The following is a 16,575-nucleotide window of genomic DNA, read 5'->3' on the forward strand; positions in this document are numbered from 1 at the left end:
GATCTCATTAGGAGATAATATAATTATGTGTAGATGGAAGGGTCTGGAATGGGATGGTCAAGTGGGGAGGGAGACGGTAGAAGAAAAAGATGGAAGAAATATGGAGATAGACAACTAATATTAAGGAACATTTGAGACATAGTTTGGAAACCTAATACAGTAGAAATGTTCTAAATTATTTGCATATATGAAGTTGATATAAATGAAAGAGCCAAATATCATGTGTGTGGATGGGGCAGGGATTGTATACCACTGGCCATCCTTTGCCACCAAAGTTTCCAATCCTGGGAATGGGTTAAATTGTTGGCCAAATGTGTTTGTCTATGGGAATACCCAAACAACTAGGCTATTGCCAAGACTGTAGGTTGGTCTCCACTAATTGACAGCCAGACCCTTTGCTGAAGACAACACCTACACAACTCATTGAACACAGAGAAGTTGATCTGGTGCCTACACAGAGCCTTCACTAATATGTTCTCGAATCTTTAGTATAGGAATATACTCTAGACATTACCAAAAGATAAATGTAAACATCATGACAAACACAAACCCTATGATCTTTAATACTGTCCTGCTTGCACTTATGCTATGGCATCACAACACTTAAGGGAGTAACCAGACCAATATCTGATTTGAGTTATGGCCCAATTAATGAAATGGTACTCATGCCTGACACAGCTTAGATGATCAAGAACCTGAGATCAGATAGTCCAAAGACCTATGGTAAAGCCAAATATGACTGTTGTATTAAAGTAACATAGTAAACAAATGACCCTTGGTGACACTTTACTACACTTATACATCAGTACCTCGTTCAGCTATCCTCAGAGAAGCTTACTCCTTCAGCAAAGGAGAACAACTACAGAGACCCACAGCCAGATTACATAGAAAACTTCATCAAATCTCTCCTGCCAGGGCTCAGGGAACCCTGCAAAATAGGAAACAGAAGGCATGTAAAAGTCAAAGGGAATGAAGGACTCCACGAAAATACGGCTTTCTAAATCAACAGAATCTAAGCTCATATGGACTCACAGAAACAGAGGCAGCATTCACAAGGCCTCAACTGGTCTGCGCCAGATCCTCTGAGTATGAGTGGCTTCAGTTTAGTATACTTATGGCCCTCCTGAGTGCAAATGAGTGTGTCTCTGACTCTTGTGCCTCTCATGGACTCTTTTTCTTCTGCTTGTTTTGCTCAATTCAACTTTTTGCTTTGTATTATCATATTTTGTTGAATAATATTTTGCTTTATTGTTATCACTTGTTTTTTTTAATGATAATAAGACAGAAAGGGAGTGGATCCAGATAGGAGGTGAGTTGAGAAGAAACTGCGAGAGTAGAGGGAGGGGAAACTGTACTCAAGACATATTATGTGTAAAAAATGTTTTTTCAATAAAAATGAAAAGAGGTTTTCTGTTACTCTGATAATATTAAACAGTAAATGTAAACTTAATAATAAAATGAGCTCAGAGTGTTGAAACTTACAAAAGGACAATGACATAAATAGAAGAATATATGAAGCAATTATGTTCACGAATTGAAGTATTCAACACAAAAATTATGCCAAGTTTTATGATCTGATAAGTAATGTTAATGTAGCTCATAGCAAAATATCAGTTTTTTTGTTAATGCACAGATGATCTCAACATTATGACTCAACTTGTTGTAGTTTTACACTGAAAAGATGCCAAAGTGATACATTTTCAGAGAAATATTTTATATTTTTTGAATGCATAGCCCACTTAACATGTTAAGGAATAAACAACAGAATCAGCCTTTCTGAAATCTGATAAAGGGAATAAATATATGTGATAATATAAGACATAATAAAGATAATTAAAGAGAATCAAATACTGAATCTTTGAAGATTAAGAACATTAGCAAATCTGTAGCATTTTGACTGAAATGACAGAGAAGGGAACACGTGTACTGTTGAAAATGTAAGGGAGATGGTATGTATAAAACTTTGAAGTGATTTAAAACTAATAACTTAAATAAATGAGAAAAATCAAGCAAAATAAACAATACAACCATTTCTCCCTAAAGAATCCACCACACCTAATCCAGGGAGATGGGAAATGTGAGCATTTCTATCATGGGAAGAGTCATCAAAATCTCCAAGAAAGAAAACTCAGTCCAACCTGTTTCAAGACAGAATTCTACAAGGTATCTTAGAAGTGCCAGTCTTCCATAAATCATCACAAGTATAAAGAAGAAATGAACAGGGCTGGGGAGCTAGATCATTCCTGACAGCACATAACCTTCATGTCAGTTTTCATTTCTGGGTTTTACGAACCTTTGTGTAGTTAAGTATAGAGCAGAGTCAAAATCAACTGAGAAACCCAGGGGCAGAAATGTAGCATCTCTTATAAAGGGAGACTGATAAACCAATTTATGGGAATTTCCCCTACTTATTCTATAAATCATTAAGTATCATGTCCTAGATGTCTGAACAACCAACTCCAGCACCGTTCAAATTCATTAGTTACAGTGAGATTTGAGAGTTCTAAAATTTGGATTCCTAAATTTTGATTAATTGCTTTTCGAAGTACAATGGCAGAAGAAACTGTTTTTCTTTTTTTTTTTAAACAATCAGATGTTTCTATTCAATTTCCTGACCCTCTGTACTTTTCTCCTGTCCCTTCTAATACCTGTTTCTGCCTCCCTCTTTTCCTCCCACTCCTCTCTCCCTCCAAGGTTCCTCCTTTCCTCTTTCTCCTGTGATTATTTATTCCCTGTTCTTTGTAGAATTGAAGCATCTATCCTTTGATTTTCCTTCTTCTTAAGTTCCATATGATTTGTGGGTTATATTGTGGGTATTCTGAGCTTTTGGGCTAATATCCACTTATCAGTGAGTGCATACCGTGCATGTTCTTTTGTGTCTGGTTACCTCACTCAGGGTGATATTTTCTAGTTCCTTCCATTTGCCTGGGAATTTCATGAGGTCATTGTTTTTAGTAGCTGAGCAGTACTCCAAAGTGTAAATGTACCACATTTTCTGTATCCATTTTTCTGTTGAGGGACATCTGAGGGCTATGTGGACAGACTGTATTTGAACCAGTAAGAAAGAATAGCAACAAAGAACCTATATGTGTCTTCTAATGGGACAGAATCAGCAGAACCAATGGGCCTCAGACCATGCAGAGACCATTTTTTAAGGTGATCACCTACCAAAGAATCTGCATTTTTCTTTATGGAACACAAAAGAACAGTTCCAAGCAAACTGTCACTGTGAATCGGTGCTCAATAAAGAAAGATGTCCTCAAAAAATGTTTAAAATGGGGATTCTGTCTTAAAAGGTAGAGTTACTTTTTAAATTTTAGATAAATGTCACCCTTTATGTGTGAGATAAATTTTAAATTATTAGAAATATATTTTGTTTAAATATGAAGTACATGACGTGACATGTTGCCTAGCTTCCTAGAAGTATTAAACTGTGAACCTGATGAAATCACCAGAGGGTTGGATAAAGATGGAGTAGGAAAGAGGGAGGGATGAGGGCATAATTTTGAAGTGTCATCCATGTACTCATAGGTGCTAGCTATGTGAAGAACAGGAGGTGAAGAGGATGTGCTTTGTGTGACTGATAAACCAAATGACAGAGGGTGAATACATTAAAGTTCTATGCATGTGAACTATTGTGATGATTGTACATTTTAACTAAGCTTAACAGGGAAGCAAGAAAGTGGACATGAGGACAAGTGAGGTCAGAACAAAATAAAGAAAATTGGAAACTTAAGAGTGATGAATTACAAGAACTGATGATAAGAACCCTAGAAGAATGAACCAGAAATACTTAGTGCTGGTGATAGATGTTGTTACCGAATGGCATGTGGCATTATTGGTAATGCTAAGTTTAAGAACAGTGCCAGGGGGAGGAATGGCTGGCAGAGGAGGAAGAGAGGAGAATGAGTCATAAAACTGAACTACCAGGAAAATTCTACATATATATATATATATATATAAATTTAAATAATTACAATGGAAATAATTTTGTAAAATATTCTATCTAAACTTTTGTAAGTATTAATAAAGCCCTGATATGTAATTATAATAAGATTGTTGCAGGTTGAAGTTATGAAATAAAAGACATCTTTAAATTTTTATTAATTTTTGAGTTTCATACAAAGTATTTTGGTCATATTTACCCTGCACACTCCCCAAATCCACTCTATCTCCCTATTCCCCAAATTCATGTCTCTTTTTTGTTTTTAATTAAATAACCCATTAGCTCTAACTTGTACTGTCAATATTCTGGGTATGAGAATACCTGATAGAGCATGGTCTACCTTCCAGGAGCCAAAAACCTAAAGAAAACTATCCCTTCCCAAGAAGCCATTAACTGTCTAGAGCAGTGATTTTCAACCATCCCAAAGCAGTGACACTTTAACTAAGTTTTTCATGTTGTGGTGACTCATCCAACTATAAATTTTTTTCATTGCTACTCCATAACTGTTATTTCTAATGATCTTAGGAGACCCATGCAAAAGGATTATTTAACCCCTAAGGGGGTTGATTGCATAGATTGAGAACCACTGGTCTGTAGCTTCTTAGTTGGGGACACTAGCTCATGAACCATTTACAACTCCATGCTAGAAAACTGACTTTCTTGATGTTGTATAGGCAACCACAGCTATTGTGAGCTCATAAACACGGTCATCCTGCCATGTCTAGGAAAAAATTGTTTGGCTCCAGTCCTCCCCAACCTCTGGATATTTACAGTCTTTCTATCCTGTCTTCTATGATGGTGTCTGAGCATTAGGAGGGTTTGTAACTCACTGCCAAGCCTGGAAGAGGAGGAATCCATATATGATAGCAGAGATGAAGAGTGAAAAAGTACTAACTGATGAAATCTGTAATTGGATAGATTATCATGGTAAGAGTAACATGCCTTGAATTACTTCTGGTAAAACTGAACCAAGTGAGAGGAAGATTATAAGGGGACATCAGTATATTCTATGTTTTTAAATTTCCTCTTTTCTAGTATTATGAATGTAGTATATACAATCTTGAGCAGCAGTTAGCCATGTGATTGAGAGTAAAAACATCTATAGTATATTGCTAAAACATTTAGTTATGTGTTTTGAACTTAAAATCTTTCCATTTTTAAAACTTTGTACAATATATTTGATCATATCCTTTGCCCTCTCCCAAGTCCTCCCAGATCCCTCCAATTATTATATCCACCAAACTTCAAGCCCAATGAGTTTATCATGATTCATTTTCATCATGAATCAATGACTTATTGTGTATGAAATTTGGTAAAGTAGACGTACAAATGCAATGTGAAATAGTATACAATAAATTAAATAAATTACTCTATCCTATATTACAGTTCACTATATAGTTACAGTAATTAACTCCACTGTGGTATTAGTAAGGGAATAGATTCATAGATCAATAGAACAGAATAGACCAATCTAGATATAACCCTAAGCTCTATGCCTAATTGATTCTAAGGAAAGCAATACAATGGAGAAAATATGTCAACACATGGCACGAGGGTGACTGTAAAACTATAGCAAAGAAAAATCAATTAATATAGATATATATTCTATACTGTTTACAACTTTTAAATTAAAATGAGTGGTGCCATGAAATGTAAAACTGAAAAGTACCAAATTTTTTGAAAATAAGGGAAAAAATTTCAGAAACTAGATGCAGAAAATGGAATGGAGTACATTACACCAAAAGGACCTGTGCTATCAGTAAATGAAATAAAGAATTTTGGACTTTAACAATATCCAAATTGTTCTGTGAAAGCCTAAGTAGAGAAAATATAACTGTGCAGACTGAGACATGCTATTTGTAATTCAACTATCAGGCAATGGGTGGAATATTAGAATATTCTAGAATATTAGAACATTCAAAATGGATGAAAACTTTGCTACATTTCATTGAAGAAGATGCACAAATCTTAAGTGTACATAATAAAAAGAATACCTAATCAAGTATTAAATGAATGAAAACTGAAATCCAAAGAAGTTATGACCACACATTTATCAGAATGACTAAAATCAAAAATGACAAAATGTGGATGAAGACTCGGAGAAACTAGTTACATAGCCCATTATAATGAGAATGGAGGATGTACTAGGCAGGCTTAACAATCTGACATTTTGTTAGAATAGACCTGTAATTACTATGAAATTCGTCAATTGTATCTTGGACAGAGTTTCAATTCCCAGAACCCAAAACATGGGTCTGATCATGTGTGACTCTAGTTCCAGGTGATTCAATGTTCTCTCTTGATCTCTGAAGCATAAGCACACAGGTGTTGCACATAGACATATTCAGCAAAGCATTTCATATGCATAAAGTAAAAAAATAAATCTAAGAAAGTTTTGATGTTGATTCAAGACAGAAAATAATAAAAACTAAAACTATCACATTTCTAAAAGAAAAGATTAAAAGAAAGTTTCACAGTTTAAGCTGGTTTGTATTGAATTTACAAAATAGATATACCTACCATAAAGGAAAAATGACAAATGCCATTTGAAAAAAGTTAAAAGTTCTGCCAATCAAAGTTATTTTTTTCCTAAATGAAAAACAATACCTTAGAGGCTCTATTAACAATGCACATGTCATAAAAAGACTCTGAGGCAATTTTTATTGGTTATTTTATTTATTTATATTTCAAATGTTTTCTCCCTTCCCAGGCTTCCCCTCCTCAATCCCCCCATCCCATTCCCCTCCTTTGCCTCTATGAGGCTGCTCCACCACCCCCTATCCCACTCCTGCTTCACTGCTTTAGCATCCCGCAAAGACATTTGACAAAATTCAACACACCCCTTCGTGATAAAAGTCCTGGAAAAATCAGGCGTTCGAGACCCATACATACCCATACTAAAAGCAATATACAATTAACCAGTAGCCAACATCAAACAAAGGGAGAGAAACTTGAAGCAATCCCTCTAAAATCAGGGACTAGATAAGGCTGCCCACTCTCTCCCTACTTATTCAATATAGTTCTTGAAGTTCTAGCCAGAGCAATCAGACAACAAAAGGAGATCAAAGGGATACAGATTGGAAAACAAGAAGTCAAAATATCACTATTTGCAGATGATATGATAATATATTTAAGTGATCCCAAAAGTTCCACTAGAGAACTACTAAACCTGATAAACACCTACAGCAAACTGGCTGGGTATAAAATTAACTCAAATAAATCAGTAGCCTTCCTCTACACAAAAGAGAAACAAGCCAAGAAATAAATTGGGGAAATGACACCCTTTACAATAGTCCCAAATAATAAAATATTTTGTTGTGACTTTACTAAGCAAGTGAAAGATTTGTATGACAAGAACTTCAAGTCTCTGAAGAAAGAAATTGAGGACGATCTCAGACGATGAAAAGATCTTCCACACTCATGGATTAGCAGGATTAATATAGTAAAGATGGCCATTTTGTCAAAAGCAATCTACCAATTCAATGCAATCCCCACCAAAATCCCTACTCAATTCTTTATAGAGATAGAAAAAGCAATCTGCAAATTCATTTTGAATAACAAAAAACCCAGGATAGCGAAACTATACTCAATAATAAAAGAACTGGGGAAAATACCATTCCTGACTTCAAGCAGTATTACAGAGCAATTGTGATAAAAACTGTATGGTATTAGTAGAAAGACAGGCAGATAGATCAGTGGAACAGAATTGAAGACCCAGAAATGAACCGACACACCTATGATCACATGATCTTTGTCAAAGGAGCTAAAACCATCCAATGGAAGAAAGATAACATTTTCAACAAATGGTGCTGGTTCAACTGGAGGTCAGCATGTAGAAGAATGCAAATCGATCCATTCTTTTCACCATGTACAAAGCTTAAGTCCAAGTGGATCAAGGACCTCCACATCAAACCAGATACATTCAAACTAATAGAAGAAAAAGTGGGGAAGAATCTCGAACACATGGGCACTGGGGAAAATTTCCTGAACAAAACACCAATGGCATATTCTCTAAGATCAAGAATCGACAAATGGGACCTCATAAAACTGCAAAGCTTCTGTAAGGCAAAAGAAACTGTCATTTGGAAAAATGGCAAACAACAGATTGGGAAAAGATCTTTACCAATCCTACATCTGATATAGGGCTAATATTCAAAATATGAGAACTCAAGAAGTTAGACTCCAGAGAACCAAATAACCCTATTAAAAATGGGGTACAGAGCTAAACAAAACATTCTCAGCTGAGGATTATCGAATGTCCAAAAAACACCTAAAGAAATGTTCAACATCCTTAGTCATCAGGGAAATGCAAACCAAAACAACCCTGAGATTTCACCTCACCCCAGTGAGAATGACTAAGATAAAAAGTCAGGTGGCAGCAGATGCTGGGGAGGATGTGGAGAAAGAGGAACACTCCTCCATTGTTGGTGGTATTGTAAATCGGTACAACCACTCTGGAAATAAGTCTGGAGGTTCCTCAGAAAATTGGACATGCCACTACCTAAGGACCCAGCTATACCTCTCCTGAGGATATACCCAAAAGATGCTCCAACAGACAACAAAGACACATGCTCCATTATGTTCATAGTAGCCTTATTTATAATAGCTTGAAGCTGGAAAGAACCCAGATGTCCTTCAACAGAGGAATGGATACAGGAAATGTGGTACATCTACACAATGGAATATTACTCAGCTATCAAAAACAATGACTTCAGAAGCCGTGACAGGACAATGGAGGCTGACATAAAGATTCCACTCTGTGTATTTACAGAAGATTCTGCTCTGTGTATTTACAGAACCATTCAGCACCCTACAGAGACCGTGGGGACTGAGACAGAGTTGGAAGCTACTCAACTCCCCCAGGCCAGTGGTATTTCTGTGTCTCAACAACACGGTTCGAGCTCCTCAGGACCTACCCTGGTGAGTCCACTCTAAAATGAACTCCAGGATGATAGCCACCACGGTGGGCATCTTCTCCGTCCTGAATACCATCCATTTCTTCATCTTTGAGCTGAACCAGATGACGCACATCGGCTTTGAAGAGAATTACAGCATCTACCTGGACACAGAGTTCGAGGTGCCATCCTGGGTCGTGGTCTACAGGCATAATATCAGCACGAGGCTGTCCATTACCACCATCACGGTCAGCTGCTTCCTCCTCTTCTGCCTGGACAAGAACATGTTCATCGGGCTGTTGGGCTATACCTTCTGGATCACCGTCTACGAGCTGCTCAGTTTCACCATGGTCCTGCTCATCCACGGCACCATCAAGGAACAGTTCAAGGACCTGAACCACTGTACCTGCTCTTGCAAATCTCCCGCATGCTCCTGCACTTCGCCCCCCAGCCCTTTGTGGTGAAGCACGCTACACGCTCTACAGGGACCCCAAGATCGTGAGCATAGCCGGCCTCTGCAAGCGCTCCTCCATCAGCACAGTGGACTCGTGGCCACCTGTCGGGCTGGGGTCCTTGCACCTCAAAACAAACTGAACCAGGATTGGGATGGTGCCCACCTGGGGTCTGCTCTGACACCTCGTCTTTTCAGGAGAGGTTGAGTTACGTGCAGCCTGTTATAGGATTGGTTACCTAATGATATATCTGTTACCTTTGCATGGACTACTTTGCTGGTGCCCATTTTTAACTCTTTTTTTTTTAAAAAAAAGATGTATTTATTAAAAAAAAACAATGACTTCATGAAATTCATAGGCAAATGGAATGAACTAGAAAATATCATCCTGAGTGAGGTTACTCCATCACAGAAAAACACACTTGGTGTGCACTCATTGATAAGTGGATATTAGCCAAAAAGCTCGAATTACCCAAGATGTAATCCACAGACCACAGACAGCTGAAGAAGAAAGACGACCAAAATGCAGATGCTCCCACTCCTTCTTAAAAGGGAGAAAAATATCCATAGGAGGGGATATGGAAGCAAAGTTTAGAGCAGCGACTCAAGGAACGGCCATTCAGAACCTGCCCCACATGTGGCCCATATATATATATATATATATATATATATATATATATATATATATATATATATATATATACCAAAACTAGATAAGATGGATGAAGCTAAAAAATGCATGCTGAAAGGGACCGGATATAGATCTCTCCTGAGAGACACATCCAGAGCATGTCCAATACAGAGGTCAATGCTAACAGCAAACCACTGAACTGAGAACAGGACCCCCTTGGGAGGAATGAGAGAAAATATCGAAGGAGTTGAAGGAGCTTGCAACCCCATAAGAACAACAATGCCAACCAACCAGAGCTTCCAGGGACTAAACCACTACTGAAAGTCTATACATGGACTGACTCAGGGCTCCAACTGCATATGTAGCAGAGAATAGCCTTGTTGGGGCACCAGTGGAAGGGGAAACCCTTGGTCCTGCCAAGGTTGGACCCCCAAGTGCAGGGGAATATGCGGGGCAGTAAGGGGGATGTATGGCGGGAATACCCGTATGGAGGAGGGGGAGGGTAAGGGAGGAGATGGGGGCTTATGGACAGGAAACCATTAAGCAGAATAATATTTGAAATGTAAGTAAAGAAATATATCTAATAAAAAATTAAAAAAAGTAAAGTTAAACAATTACTATTTCTAGAGATGGAATTTATTGGAAAGAGCTTCAGGAGAAGTCATAAACGGTAAAATTGTTCTATCTCTTATTTTGGCTTGCTTTCATAAAGATGCATATGTTTTTCAAAACCCATTAAGTTCTACACTTAAAATTTTGTCATTTTGTTTAATACAAATTAAAAATTGAAAATGAAAACACAAATAGAATTAATTGCAGTTTAAAATTGTGTGAATAAATATTTTGATTTCTAAAAATTGTAATGCTTAACCATGTTTGTTTAAAAGTATTTTCATTTCATGTTACTTGAACTGTTTTTCTTATACATTTAATAAGGAAATGTAGGCAGAATCTAAATAATGGATTCCCCTATAGATTGCCGGGAATCGCTAATAAATGATATGAAGAAAAAATTCAAAAACAGCCAGAAGAAAAATGAAAAGGAAGAATAATGATTGTCCAGAAGATAAGAAAGCAAGTGCATAATACATAGGCTAAACAACTAAATACAAGCATGATCACACATAGGCAAGTCATTTGGACAAGTCACATGTTTTAGATATAGACTCACATAAAAATGCAAATAAAACATGGTCTTTATCTTACGTAGTTTGAGAGAAATAGCAGTGATTCCGAATACAAATAAAGTAAATCAAAGCTTAGTCTGTGGTACATTTCAAACGTTTGTAAATTTGATTTACATAAGCATTAAAATATCTGTTTCAAAATGCCCTAAGAAATGTCAGGGGTTACACTGTTGTCTCAGAGAATGCAATTTAAATGACAAAATGTGTATAGTATTTCTAACCTGTAGTGTATCATAAAAATAGAGAAGGAAATTGTGATGGTTTGACTATGCTTGGTCCAGGGAGTGGCATTATTAGGATGTGAGGCTTTATTGGAGTAGGTGTGTCACTATGGGTGTGGGCTTAAAGACCCTCATCCTGGCGGCCTAGAAGTTAGTATTCTGCTAGCAGCCTTCAGATGAAGATGTAGAACTCTCAGCTCTGCCTGTACCATACCTATCTAGACACTGCCATGCTCCTCCTACCTTGATACTGGACTTATAAGCCTTGATACGGGATCTCTGAACCTATAAGCCAGCTCTAACTAAATGTTTTTTATAAGAGTTGTCTTGGTCATGGTGTCTGTTCACAGCAGTAACTAAGACAGAAGTTGGTATCAGTAGTGGTAGGCCTGACCATGATTTTGTTTGGAAGAATGTAGATTTTGGGACTTTGCATGGGGAAAGCAGTGGGATGCTTTAAATAGGGGCTTAATAGGCAATTCTAGCAGAAATATGGAAGACTGTTAGTGACAGTGATTTCAGTGGAGAATTTCAAAATATGGCCTAGAGACTGTTTTGTGGTATTTTGGTGAAGAATGTGGCTACTTTTTGCCCTTGTCTGAAGAATCTGCCTGAGGCAAGGTGAAGAGACTCAGATAAATTGCACTGAACAAGGAAGTCTCAAAAAAGCCCAGCAGAGACTTTGTTCTTTTGTTAAGTCTCATGAAGAGCATTTTGAACAAATGTAGCAAGCTAAGAAAGGAAAAATATAAAATATATGGTTCATGTATTAAAGGGACAACAGGACATGAAATGTATTCAAGGATATTAAATTGAATTAAGGAAGTAGTGACCTTGCGGCAAGGTCCCACCTAGCTAAGTTTAGGCCCAGGTATGTTAGTACAAGCCTTTAATACCAGGAGGCAAAGAAGAGCAGGTCTCTGAGTTCAAGGGTAGCCTAGAATAGAGCAAGTTTTAGGTGAAGAAAACCCCAAGTCCAGACTCGGTGGACATCTTTAATCCCAGTCTTCAGGAGACAGGCATGAAGATCTCTTAGTTCAAAGTCAGTCTATGGAGCAAGTACCAGGACAGCCAAACTTAGGCAGTGAAGGGGTTGGAAAACAGAAAATGGGTGATAATATAATAGAACAGTTGTTACAGCGCTAGCAAGCAGCAGAACTTTGCAGCATTGGTCACATGGCTCTGGCTTTAAACGAGTACAGAATAGACTGGGACAATTGATGCTGGTTAGCTGGAGCTAAGAAATTAGTAGCAATTAAGAGACCAGCATCACTGAGGTGAAATCTTCTGGAAAGTGTTTTTTGGGAGCACAAAAAGCTGTGTTTCAGAGATAGCCAAGGTTGTACCTCGTGCTACAGCTGTATTTGGCAATGTCTAAGAGTCACCCAGGTAGTACTGGTTTTGAGGGCATGGAGGGGTCATGAAGAACAGCTGAGTCTTGGTACTGTGAGAGGCCATGGAAGGCCATTGTGCAGCCACGGTTGCAGTTGACAGCCCAGAACTGAAGGGATCATGCAAAGGACTTGAGGCATGGCACCATAAAGAGAGCCTGTGAGAGGCTACTGGTGAAGCCTAGTTGTAGTGGAAGACCCCAGTGTATTGGAGATGCCAGTACCATGGGATGACTGCCAAGAACAGCAACTTCAGTAGAGTGGATCAACCTGAGCTTAGAGTACTACAGAGGGCAGAGCTAGAGAAGTAATGTCATTCCTTTAGAGGAGCCCAGAAGATCATGTGTGGGTCCCAGACATTGAAACAAGAAGCTGTAACACCAAAGTTGCCTTGGAGACCCCAAGATGTTCCAGATGCCAGAGCAGTAGGTTATTTGCTGAGGAAAGCTGCTAATGGAGTGGAACCAGCCCTGAGAAAGAAGCATGGTGCAGTCAACAAAGATGAAAAAGGAGTTAAAGATCTGAAGACTGTCTTGATATCAGACATGGAGATGCAGAGTTTTTAGTTTGCCCAGCTGCTTTCCTGTCTTGCTTTAGGGATTACAGTTAAGTGATTGGATGAATCTCAGAAGATACTTTGAACTTTGGACTTTTAACATAGTTAAGATTGCTATAGACTATAGGGATTTTTGAAATTGAACTAAATATATTATGCATTATGCTGTTTAGGTACATCTCCCATAGACTCATATGTTTGGACAAGTCTATGAAGCCAAGGAGTGGAGAAAAGATTAGAAAGTCAATGTAAAATGAGTGAAAATATATGAACAATATGCATAATACCAAGAAAAGTCTATGTTACAATTAATATAACTAATCCTTAGAACATAAAAAGATCTTCAATCTTATGTAGAATGATATAACAATAAATTTAAGGTACACTTTTTACAAATCAGTAGAGAAATAGTTGTTTTCCTATAAAACTGATGGAAAAAGCAAAATAATTGGGTGGTCCTTTTACTCAGTCATGATCCTTCTGAAAAGATAATACTTATACTAAACAATAATCACACATAAATATTCCACAAACAGTATGTAATACATTTATTAATTGTAAGATTTCAATAGCAAAAGTCCTGAAACCAATTTGATCTCTTCTTTTAATTTTAACTTTATTTTTCTTAAAAAAAAATCTGGTGCTCTCAGAGACTGAACTACCAACCAAAGAGCACACATGGGCTGGACCTGGTTCCCACCACACATACGTATATGTAACAGATATACAGCTTGACCTTCATATGGGTCCTGAAAAACTGGAATGAGAGCTTTCCCAAAAGCTGTTACCTGCATGTGGAATATGTTCTTCTAGCTGGGATACCTTTTCTGGCCTCAGTGGGAGAGGAAGTGCATAACCTCACAGAAACTTGAGGTGCAAGGTTCAGGAATACCCAGGGATGGGCCATCCTCTCAGAAGAGAAGAGAAGAGAAGGGAGATGGGAAAGAGTCTCTTCGAGAAGGGAATTGGGAGGGGTTGGCAGTGTTTGGGATGGAAAGAAAGAAAGAAAAAGAAAGAAAGAGAGAGAGAGAGAAAGAAAGAAAAGAAAGAAAGAAAGAAAGGAAGGAAGAAAGGAAGAAAGGAAGGAATGAATGAATTACATATATGTTTATATAAATGCTAGTTTTAATTAATGTCCCAGAAAACATTTTCTAGAAAGTATAAAGAACAACAACTTCACACTTGATCTTATCCAAATGGGTAACAGAGGCCATTTGCTGATAATGCCCCCCCCCACACATACACAGGCAAAGAGAGACAAATAGATAGATATAGATATAAATAAAATTGAAAACTGCATGTAAATACACAAATGCATTTATACAAATTTAGAAAAATCACATGAACAAATGTATGGAATTTATAAAGCATTGAAAATGGCTTGCATAATACAAGTCTTTAAGGCCACACTTGAACACATATATGAATTATAATTAATAATTAAGCCACATAGGCAAACAAACAAAAATCTTTTTACTTGATGTCTCAAAAAAAGATTATATTTTAAGGATTTCTCTATTAGTAAACTAGATACTTTTTTAAGATTTCACCGTTAGATTACAATTTGATTGAGATAGGTCACAGTATACCTGGAACCCACTTTGCATGAGCATTGGACCATAAAAATGGAGATCAAGTTGTCACTGACAAGGAAGCTTCTCCTTGTTCATTAGCTTTCATAATCCTGGAAGGTACTATGCAGATTGCTGGGGGCATGAGTGTGTCATCTTACCCATGTGTGGGCCTTATGAACCGCAACAATGACAGCACTGTTAGGAAATGCCCATGAGTGCAAGAATGGCACAAATGTTATAGGGGTGACTAATAACTTTCTGAGGATTTAAGGCTTGTTCTATGGGAATAAACACATGCTTCCTATTGGGAATAGGGTCAAGAACCTATAATTGGAGAGATCATAGGCTCTAGGGTGAACTTACTCTTATGTTTTCAAATGGATATGGTATCAAACTGCCCTCTAAATTCTTGACTCTCTACCCACAGATTAATACAATTCTTAGACATCATTAGAGAAATTTATTTGTGCAGTGGATGGGAGTTAGTGTAGAATCTCACCACTGGTCAGAGAACAAGTGACTGTTGAGTTTTCAGTCACCAATGGGATGTCTATATCACACTTCCTCCCCAAGGCTCAGGGACCATTTTATAGTAAGAGATAGAAAGTTTGTAAGAGCCAGAGGTCAGAGAAGACTAGAGCAAAAATGTGTCTTCTGAAAATAGCAGGATTGCTATCCTCACAGTTTCCCAGCACCTGTGGTCGCCTGCACAAGGCCTTTACAAGATTCATCTGTCAATATTCTAGTATGGAGTGCAAAGTGGTTCATGAGTCTTCTGTCCTCACTGAGGAGTTATGGACAGTTCATGACTTCTGGAGGAAGGACAGTCAGTTTCCTTTAAGGATGTGAGTCTTCATAGCTTGGTAATGCTCCAGTGAATTGCTCTGTACCCAATATTATATGGTCAGCAAAAAATGGAGTCAATTAATAACTATTCTAAGCAAAAGAACAAAAGCATTCACTTCAATTGTTCTAAAATTATAATTTAATGTTTTAAAACTAAATCAATGTGCATAGGTACTTTTCTTTTAAATTTCCCAAACCAATAAATAAATGATTAGTCAATCCAAAACAAATACTTAAATTTTACTTTAATCATTCCACTGATGTACTTTAGAGTCCATGATGGATGTCATTTTCTGTTAATGTGTCTAGTTGTATCCAGAGTGGAAGGTCCTTACCTTCCACGTGCTGTCACTCTGGAATTGTTCTTAATGAAATATTTGAATGGTTAGCTCCTTAGTTTTCAGTGTTCCCTGCTTTACTATCTAGTGTAAGAATGTTGCATCTTTTATCACAGTCTCAAGCTGTTTACAGGGCTTTTGTATAGCTCTACTTTAAAATAAACATCATCATAACTATACTTTAACAATAAATAATATACTTAAATGTTATACTTTAACAATAAATAATAGTTACAATGAATTGGCAATTATAAGTTTTATATACTATATGATGGCAACATAATACTTTAAAATTAAGTACTGTGTTTAATTAAAAAAGTACAACAACTTTGAAAACAAGTTTGACAATGGCACTGGTAGTTAGATGCAAAGAATAGTCTTAAAAATGGCAGGTATAACATTAAAATATTCTATTTTGCCTTTCAATAAATATTTGATTATATCATTAACACATTGGAGTAAACTTTAATAAAAAATTTAAACATTTCAAAATAATAATAATAAATCCCTATGACATATATATAAACCAGAAAGCCTCA

The 16,575-nt window shown here is 37.1% G+C and overlaps 1 protein-coding gene and 1 pseudogene across 2 annotated transcripts in view; both read left to right on the forward strand.

Moving 5' to 3' along the window:
• Positions 1–4,690: 4,690 nt before the first annotated feature.
• Positions 4,691–16,575, forward strand: part of Tbx22 (T-box transcription factor 22) — a 51,050-nt gene continuing 39,165 nt past the window's right edge. The window contains exon 1 of one of the 2 annotated variants that reach the window (XM_006257159.5): positions 4,691–4,873. The gene's annotated coding sequence lies outside the window, so the exon portion shown is untranslated. The remainder of the gene's footprint in view (positions 4,874–16,575) is intronic. The other variant, XM_006257161.5, reaches the window with a different exon arrangement.
• LOC134484127 (putative transmembrane protein 217B) lies at positions 6,796–9,566 on the forward strand (annotated as a pseudogene).

Source organism: Rattus norvegicus, chromosome X, assembly GCF_036323735.1.
Source record: "Rattus norvegicus strain BN/NHsdMcwi chromosome X, GRCr8, whole genome shotgun sequence".
NCBI classification, from domain to species: domain Eukaryota; kingdom Metazoa; phylum Chordata; class Mammalia; order Rodentia; family Muridae; genus Rattus; species Rattus norvegicus.